Source organism: Caretta caretta, chromosome 1 (assembly GCF_965140235.1).
Source record: "Caretta caretta isolate rCarCar2 chromosome 1, rCarCar1.hap1, whole genome shotgun sequence".
NCBI lineage: Eukaryota > Metazoa > Chordata > Testudines > Cheloniidae > Caretta > Caretta caretta.
Window position 1 is genome coordinate 243,067,260 of NC_134206.1, and position 10,114 is coordinate 243,077,373.

A 10,114-nucleotide genomic window follows, 5' to 3' on the forward strand; every position below is an offset into this window, starting at 1 on the left:
CCAGTTAACTCTGTGCCTGGTATCACCCGCTAGCTCCCTCATCAGGCTCAAATACAGCTGAATAGGAAAAGTAATGACTAGTTGGCATGATTTGTGATGTTAAAGAATAGTCATGGTAGAGGTGGGGGAAGAACCAAAGGGTTAGGATAATAGGGGGAGGAAAGAGACAGACATGATTGTGGTGGGAGAACAGACGTCTGAGAACAGTGGCCCAGTTATTCTGAGTTCAGGTAAGTCACCTACAGCAGGTGTTTCTTTAATTCAGTCCTGCAGGATCATGCCCCTTCCTTATTAACTGGTCACATTAAGCTTTCGGTCCCTATTATCCTGTCACCCCATGAGGTAAAGTAGCTAAGCATTTCTGCCTTCTCCCCAGCCTCTGTTCTGTGCACTCCCTCCCCAGCACAGAGACAAGCTGTGCTTTCTTTTTACAGTCTTTTTCTTCCATACCACAGCTTATTTCTTTATACAGCCTTGGAGACTAGTCCTCCCACATTGTGAGTTTGTTTCTATCCCGTCTTATCCTCTCTCCGTCTGAATTCCTAGGGCCCTTGGACTCAGCTCTAAGATTCAGTCATAGCCTCACGCGGCTGTGTGAGGGACCTCACAGTCTTTTGTCTGTGCTGCTTTTGTCCCGTTCTAAATGCTACTGTTGGTCTTAATGGCAATAAACATAACGCTTCGGTGAAGTGCGACAGGATGCGCTCCCAGAAAGTGAGACGGCGGCCAGATACCTGCCACGCATTCCATCCGGAGGTACAGTAGGGACCATGGGGCGTTGCAGCTAGGGATGGGGGTGTCTTGTGTTCGGTCTCATTCACACCACTGCACCTACTGCATAGGCTCAGAAATGCCCAAGAGCTTGTGATTATGTTCATCCTATAGTGGTTTTCCAGCAAAGTGGACACTTAATTAAGGTGATCACCTTTTCAAAAATGCAAAACCGCCCCCTCCGCAACTCCCGGCCAATGGGAGCTGCAGAGGCAGCACTCAGGGCTGGGACAGCATGCAGAGCCTCCCTGGCCACCCCTACATCTAGGAGCCTGAGGGATATGCCAGCTGCTTCGGGGGAGCTGCGTGAAGCCAGGCAGGGAGCCTGCCAGCCCTGCACCAACCAGACTTTTAGCAGCCCAGTCAGCAGTGCTGACCGGAGCCACCAGGGTCCTCTTTCAAGTGGGTGTGCCAGTAAAAAAAAAAAAAAAAAAAATGGACATCTGGCAACCCTACTGGCAGAGGCCTTTGTTTTTAGACCATAAGATCCTAGGTCCCTACACCACAAGTGTGTGTTTTAGCAAATGGCCAATCCTGTACATATGCAGCCTGCCATGGACCCAAGAGACTTTGCTACCTCAGCCTACTGCACCTAAAGGCAGGAAGTGCAGATCCTTGCACTAGTAAACGGCTGTGCATGAATCCCTCAAAGCCTGTAAACTGGTGCATGGAGCTGGCTGCATGCAAGGGGCCTCAGTGGGGCTGCACTGGCAGTAAGTCCATGGAGGCTTTAGGAACCTGAATCCCAGCACCGCTGCCATGGGGTGTGGATCCTACAGCACTCAGAGGCTGGGGGAGCAATTTCTGGCACTGGTGCATGGGTCTTTGAGAGCTCTAAGAGAGGTTTTAGGACAGTTGGTTTTCCAGCTGTCTACATGAATGTGTGACATGCTCTTGGAAGGTCCCCCAGCCTGAAGGCATGAGGCCCTTACTCTTGACCTGTCCCTTCCTCTCTGCTCAGTGTGATATTGACCAAGGCAGTGAATACTGTGGGACATTGCGCTGGCTGCAGCCTCCACCCCCTTCATTCCATAAGCTCCTGAGCATCCTGGCAGTGGGATGAATCATTTTACTTGCCCTCTTGTAACCCTAGAAATAGATTTGCTGATCTTGTGCCTCCTCCTCATTTGTTCTCAGGAGAACGCTCAGGACTGCGGTGGAGCTGCTGAGATCTCAGCCTCGCTGACATTACTCCTTCTAGCGCTGGTGACCTTTGCCGTCCTCCTGCGGTGACAGAGTCTACCACTATCCTTACAGTTCGCAGAAATGGTGGATAATACAAGGGAGTCCATTACTTCCCAGGGACATTCTTAGAGCCAGAGTTGGAGCTGTAGGAGGGGAGGAGCCCACGATGTAGGCACTTTGAGACTTCCTGTGGACTTGTGGGGACAAGGCATTAGAGACCCCTCACATATTGGCCTGTCTCTCTGACAAAAGGCGTATAGTTCAGTTTTGTGTTTACAATGGAAGCTATTTCTTCCAAAAGAACTTGCAGCTTGAGTCCTGGCCACCAGGGCTGAGGATCAAATGGGATTAACTGTCTATGCAATAAACACTGGATTGGCTATTCCCAGCTCTGGAGACATTACCTGACAGATCAGAGGAGCTCATGAGGGATGTGAAGGCTCCAGGAACATCTGATACCATCTTCCTGTGGCTGGTTCTGCCCCCTTCTGGCGTGGCACCTCACTTACACTTGCCTCTGCTGGTGATGGAGTCCATGCAGATGCAGTGGGGATTTCACCAGTGCTATCCACTACGTAGCAGAGCTCTCCATAATGTAATCTGCCTGGCTGCACCAAACCAGGCTGATTTACTACTGCGTAGGATGGTTTGAACTGGGCACACATTGCCCTTCAGGAACAGTAGGGGTTTAGATATGGAATTTTATTTACTGAACATATTGCTCACTGGGATCAAGGATTTTCAGCACCTTGGATTCCTGGTGGTTATGGGGCACAGGGAAAGTCAGTGAAGAACAGAGTTAGGTATAAACTGCAGGGCAGGGCAGCAGTAAGGAAAAATACCTCAGTGAGGCTCTGCACAAGGAGGTGGTTCCCCAACATAGGGAGGTTCCTAGAGACCAGATTCCCCACATCAATGTTATACAATTCGTAACCTGGAGTGCACTATCTTAAAAGGAGATCTGAGCCGAGGAAACAGCACAACTTGGCTAGTTATACTTATTTCAGCAGAAACTGCCATAGAGCTTTAGTCCCCAGAACTGACTTCTCTTAAAAAGTGATTGAACACCTTGGAAATTCTAACAAGCCTGCATACAAAAGGAAAAGGCACCTGTCTGTTAAAAACAAAATGAAATAGCCCCTCCAGTCGTAGGACCTACGTACAAAAAGAAGAAAGGAGAGAAGAAGAAGAGGAAGTGGGGTTTGTGCTGCCGTCTGCTTTCTCTGCAGAAGCAGCTAAGAACGAAACACTCGGAGCTCTGCTGTCCTAATCAGTTGCTGAGGCCACAGGCTGGGCTAGAGACAGTGGCAGTCCCCCACTAATGATTCTGGTTGCTCCCAGCTGCCAGGCCATGTTTTCAGGCATTACAAACAATGACCAGGGAAGAGGAAACAAGGTCTTTTTTTTCCCCTCTTTTTTCTTTTTTGTTTTTTTTTTAAATGAAGTGCATGCCATGGTCTCTTTAAAAACAAAGATATGGCATATTTTAAACAGATATTTAAGGTGTATTCTGTTATACTCGGGACTGATCTCAGCCTTGTAACTCCAAGCAACCCCAACCCACTGGTCGTGATTACAGCCATGGCAGAGTCTATGGCCTGGGGGCAACTGAGTCATGCAACCCCTACAGTGCATTGGCAGCTTGCCAGGAGCTCAAGGGTTGGCCCTGATTTGCCTAAAATGGAACAGATGGCAGCTGACTTAATTAGTAATACAGACATGGAGACTACATCTCCCAGCATGCAGTACTGTCAACTGGGCCAAGGTCTGTCGGGGCCTCTGAGTGCTGCCATAATACCAATAAAACATGAATAATAAAATAATGAGGCAAAATGATTAAAGCATAGTCCAGCAATGAGCATTGTTAGTTGTACCATTTGCTCCCACTTCCCACGGCTCCCCATTATTTGCTCTCTCTTGCACCATCTGTCCCTGAGCCAGCCCCTCCCCCTTTTAAAAAGGGCCAGACTTCCCTATTGTAGACCATGGACTGGGCATGAAGGAATGACAGAAAGAAAGAAAAAAAGTAGCTAGCCAGGCAAGAACTGCCAGTGTCTAAAGGAACGGTCGTGATATTTGGTTTGAGGGGGGTAGGGCATGGGGGATATGGGGACAGAGGCCTCCTGGTCTCTCCTGGTCTCTCCTGCCTCTAGCTCCAGGCTCTGTGGGCAGCTCCAGCTGTTTTCCCTGCAGCAAAGACCTCCGCCTGCCCTGGCAGAGGTGGTGAGGAGCTCGCTCACCTGCCCCCTCTCTGGCCAGATCCATCTGCTTCCCCTGCAGAAAGCTCCTTTGGAGTTTTAATCTAATGATACTGCATTTTGTCATGGTGCAGTTATACATATTTCACAAGCATTCCCCCCTTCTCTCCCCCATAAGGGGGGAATGCTTGTGATTGATGCTCACACTGAGCATGCTCTGAGTGATGGAGGAGGCCCCTGGGGTTTCAATTACTAACCTGCAGCACCATTTGGGCAGTGCTGGATGCTCCTTTGTCTGGGACTCCCTGCTGCCCACAGGGAAAGGAACATGATTTATAGACCCACTGTTAATGCTGTGACAGCCAGGCTTACTGTGGGGGAGCAAGCCAAGGGAAGCAAGCTAGCCTGCATGAGGCACCATGTGCAGCCTCACAGAACACTACACCACTGCACTCTCAAAAAGCCTGAACAAACAGGGTCTTGTGCAAAGCCAGTCCCAGCAGAGTCTACGCTTCCCAGAGCCCTGCTGTCAATCAGGGAGAAAGAGACAGATGCACAGACCAGAGAGGTGTACAGCAAACTTAAGAGTTTAGCCAACAGAGTACCATGAAGGCTAATGTCTGTCAAATTTCTTTGGAAGCACCTACAAAAAGAAAATGAGGAGAAATATGGATCCAAATAAGTAGATAAAGGGAAGAGTGGCCCTATCTACCCAGTGATGCTGCTGATGTGACCTGGGACCAAAGTGCAGAAGTCAGCCTTTTGTACTCCCTGAAGCGGTCGCTATACAGGCCTGTTTATGACTAAAGGCTGGTTTCCCTTGAAAGCAGACCTTTGCATTCTCGACCAGTGGCCTAACAGAGCACTGTCTGATGCTCCTAGTATTTTTAATCCTTAGAAGGGTGAAAGGTTTTCTTTTTGAGACTCTCAAAGGTGCTCCAAACATACACCTACAGCTTTCCCTGTCTGCGACATAGTGGGATTTACTGTGCTCCCAAGCTCTGGTTGCTTGCTGGTTTGGCAGGGATATCAGCTCTCACGTGGCCCTGGAGTTAAGGGAAAATGCCCAGAAAAAGCAGCTACTCCTACGGCCATCTTCCTCAGCCCTGCACACTTGGCAGCGCAGGCAAAAACAGGAGAGAAAAAAAAACAAAACAAATCACAACTGCAGAAGTAAACTAGCAGCTGTGAAAGAAGCCATTGTTCAGCTCCAGCTGAGTGGCATTATGCTGCCACCGTAGCATGGCATGATGATGCACAGCTGTAATTTTTTCCGCCTTGTTTAGGGCAGAGGCAACAATGTCTGTTTGCACACCTGTGCACATGCACATGGGGCTGTGGATCTCAGATTTTTTTTATGGAGGAGGCAAGATTTGAGGTGGGAGGGGCATCTTATAATGCCTCTCTCATCCCATCATGACCCAAGAAGGCTTCCCTATGAAAGTTTCCCCCAATCCCCGCCCCTTTTGCAGGAAAAGTTTCGGGTTTGACAAGTCTGCATTTTCTAATGAAAAACGGTCTTGGCCAAAAATTCCCACTCAGCTCTTCGTTGTTGTAATTGTATTGTGGAGAGGAGCACAAGAGAGCCCGCTTCTCTCAGGTGAATCAGAGGAATAAAGGGCACAGCTGAGAGGGTTGGTTCTAGATGGGGAATACATGACAAATGCAATTTCTTCTGGGACAATGAACTGACTTTACAGGATGAAGAACTGGCCATTTTTATTTACTTTACTAAACTCGAAAAGATGCTGTGTATATTCCAGAGCAGATTCTATTCCTGGAACCTAGGACACAGATCTGGAGTTTTAACTCCCAGTAACACTCAGCTAACTTATTTGGATTTTGAATCCACATCAGCCAGATGGTTTGATTTAGCACTGCAAGTCCAGTATCTAAGAAATGAGGGAGTGGGCACAGGGGTGTGTGTGACAGCCACTTACCATAGACACAGTCGTTTGACATACAAAATAGGTAGCATGGGAGTGACTATTGCCTAGATCAATGAAATTCTTGCTATGAGGGAAGGCCTTGAGGATGGAGGAGCTGGGCATTTGGAGGTGTCAGAGTTAATTGAAGCATCTCCAGCACTAAGGTCTTGTCTACACACAAACACACACCAGTTTAAACCAGTGCAAACCCACATGGCACTTAGTTCAGTTTAAGAGTGGTTTAATTGCAGTTTAGCTTCAACCTATATTCCTAATCAATTTAGGGCAAACTAACGTAAACTGGTTTAAACCAAAATAAGAGTGCCCAAACAGCCTTTCCCACCAGTTTAACTAAAATTGGTTTGTAATCATACCTTTAGTTAAAACCACTGCAACTCAGCACATAGACACACCCTGAAACTATGGATAATGGTTTCTCTGCTTCAGACAGATCACATTTCCTGCTTGGTCTCAGAGCTGAGATGTTCACTCGTTTGCATGCACCCAGGAAGAAGTCAGTCACACAGGAATACATGATGTCCATGTCTGTTCGCCCTCTCACAATGAGAAACACTGCTCTGGGCTGACTAGTAAATCTGCTCAACCGTGTGTGATTGTGGCACAGCCTCGTTGTTTATAATCCCCAAAACAAACTACAGTAGAGATTCTCCCAGGAAGAAGGGTCCACATGCTCCTAGAGTTTTTCAGAAGTGCACCATGAAAATTCTGTAAACAGCCAGGACATGTTCCAGGGTGGGAACAGAGAACAACTGCCACCCTCCTCCTTCCAGTGAGATGAGGGAAGGAGCAACGCTGAGGGATACATCATGCAGAAGCTTATCAATCATGATATTTATTCATTCCCACAGCTGCATACAATGCAGGCATGGGATTTTGACAGTGGCAGTTCTTATGAGAAGTCTGCAGAAGCAGAAAGCAGTGGTTGTGGCCTTCATAAAAGGTGCTGGTGGATTCAAGCAGCATCTACTGATAGAAGCTGTCTGGGGAGATCAGCGCTATGAAGACCTAACTTCCTTCCTATAGCAGTAGCAGCACTGTGGCCTTGATTAGTAGCAACAATATAGCTCTGAAGGCATTTAATTCCATGTCCCCCTGCCACAATCTTGAGTCCTGAGTTGAAAGGGGAGCGGTGGGAGGAAGCACACATTTTGGTTAAAATTCAGAAGTGCATTTGATGGGGGTTTGCAAAATGAGAAATGCCATGCTACAGGATAAAGTTATCCTACTACCTAGAACAGTGGCTGCAGCAAATATAAAAGCCCCGCTTTATACTGTACCACTTAAACATGATGCAGAATCTTAGCTCACATTGCTCTGCCTGTGGCAGAACTCCCACCTGAATTACTAAACCCTCAAGTACAACATGGCATGGATGGCTCCTTAGCTCTAACTAGGAAATGGTTTATGGGGGAAGAAACTGAGAATTAGGAAAGTTAGCCTTGGACTTACCTCACAGCATTAGGTGGTTGCAGTAACGTGTTTGGGATATTGTCCTGAAAATGAAAGCAGAAGCCTTTCAGCTGAGTTGCAGCCGTTTGACTTAAAAGCACGTAGGCTTTGTGGAGCAGGAACCAAGCCTTCTTCTGTTTGGCAAAATGCTAGTGTACCATGGACCCTCTGGGAAATAATAATGGATCAGTGTAAAGCTGGTGGGAAACCTCAGGATTCCAAGAAGGGGACCACATATACAAGAGTGCTCCTCCCCCCCCACCACCAGAAGATTAACGGGGAGGCAGTTGGCTCAGTCTTTGGTTCAACTGTATGCCCATCTAGCATATGATGGGGGCTATAAAAGCTCCTCTGACCAAACCCAGGTAAGGTGCTTTGCTAATAGCAGTGCCTGTTGATATTTTCAACACTTGGGAAAGTTGGAGGTCTCATGTGAAACTTATTTACTAGAAAGAGGTACCAGACAGAAATGTTATTTAACTTTTGTATTTTGTTGCATGAAGTTATTTTGGCAGCACCACTAAATGACCAATTTGTAGTGAGTTGACCAATTTTTAGTGTTAGTCAGAACATCTCTCCACCGGAGTGTGGCTCCAGGAATATCAAAACAGCTTCTAACATTCACTGTCCTTCACAAGAGCTTCCAGCATCCATGCTTCCCACCAGCTTGGTGCCCAGTTCCCAACCCTCCAGCAGGTAACCTCCTCACTGATTTAGAAGATGAATTCCACTTTTTTCCCCAAAGGAAGCCTTAGACCCTATTTCCTTTCATCATTTATTTGTATGATGGTAGCCCTAGAGGCCCCACTACAGTCAGTATGCCATTGTGCTAGGCACTATAAATAGCAAAATAATCCCAGTTTAGAAAGGAAATACGCTTTGTAGCATTTAACACATATTTGTTATTAGTTTTCACTCAGTGCTACTGCAGTGTTCTTTTCTGCTACTCTATGCACAATAAGGAGCTGTAAAGTTAAGGACGACTAGAGGGTTGGCTGGGCTCCATGGCAGCACAAAGGCTCATCTAATTCCCAGTCCAGCAGATGCCTGAGAAGACGGACAGGGTAAAGAAAGGCAATCTTGCCCAGGGAGACTGAAATATACCCATCCCTCTGCCCTTTGGAACATGACATAAGAATGACCACACTAGGTCAGACCGATTGTCCATCCAGCTCAGTATCCTGTCTTCCAACAGTGGCTGCTGCTAGATTCTTCAGAGAGAATGAACAGATCAGGGCAATTACTGAGTGATCCATCCTATTGTTCAGTCCCAATTTCTGGCAGTTGAGACACCCGGAGCTTGGGTTTCCATCCCTGGCCATCTTTTTTTTAAACCCAGTTGTACTTTTGGCCATCACAGCATTCCTCAGCAACAAGTTTCACATGTTAACTGCATTGTGTGAAGCAGTAAGTGTTAACACTAGTGACAGTCCAAACCACATTCTGACCCACCTTCATACTCCATGCACCAAGTTCTTCCGAGAGTAAAAAGCACTGACCAAGTTTCATTTTCTAATCCAAAGCAGTCAAATCCAAGTGACTCTTGGGGCAGTACTTCAAAACAGGCTTCTCTAGAAATTTAGTGCAGATATTGTCTATCCTAGAAAGGGATGCTTGGCAATAGGAAAGTGACTCGATGGCAATGATGCCAACAGGTCCCCTTAGCCCACAATTACTCAGCCAGTGTTTAAAACTGTTCTCCTGCTAGTGCAGACAGGATACACAATAAAGGAAGCATACAGAACACTGGGGGAGCAAGTGTCTACCGGACTTTTTGATAACGGAGCCATTTAACTTTGTAAGTAGCTGCCAAACCATTTTTAATCTCTGGAAACATTCATGCTCCTGGAATCACAAACAAGCTTATGGTTTGCTAATCCTGTTTGCTAGACTGATCCAGTTTATAAAATAGTTTTAAACAGGATTTGCCCAGCTGTTGACGAGACAAAAAACTTATTCTAAAACAATTTGAGACAAGTCAGGACCTACAATGCAAAGTGTCTAAGGAGGCCTAGAAGTAAAGCAATGTTTCCATCATACAACATACATGAACAAAACTTAAATTTGGTGTATTAGGCATAGAGGCATGAGTGACAAGCTTGATCCCTATGGTGTCAAACTCAAGGTCCATCAGTACAGCAGTGGGTGAAGGCCACAATTAAAGTATGAAGACTTAATCCAGGTGAGCACACAATATCTGCTGTGTATGGGCAACCTTGCTTAAGGCAGAGTTTAAAGAAATAAAATAGCACTGATCTCAGACTCATAAGCGAGTCAGACTAGACTTTTACTTCCCTCACTTGAGCCATAGATAAAGGGATGCTATCTAGCAACACTTGTGCAACTATTTGCTAGCATCTAGGTCCTGTCCTAGTGTTCACAGTACATCCCCAACCCTGCTCCAAGCAAGTAATGAGAACTCTCCAGGTCTCAGTTTGACATCTGGACTATCAGACCCCTTAATAAGAAGCTGATTGGTCAGCCAGAAGCATTGGGGGAGGGAGAAAATAAATTGTTTTATTCTTGTAAACATCATACAAAGCAAAGAAGAGCTAAACTTGG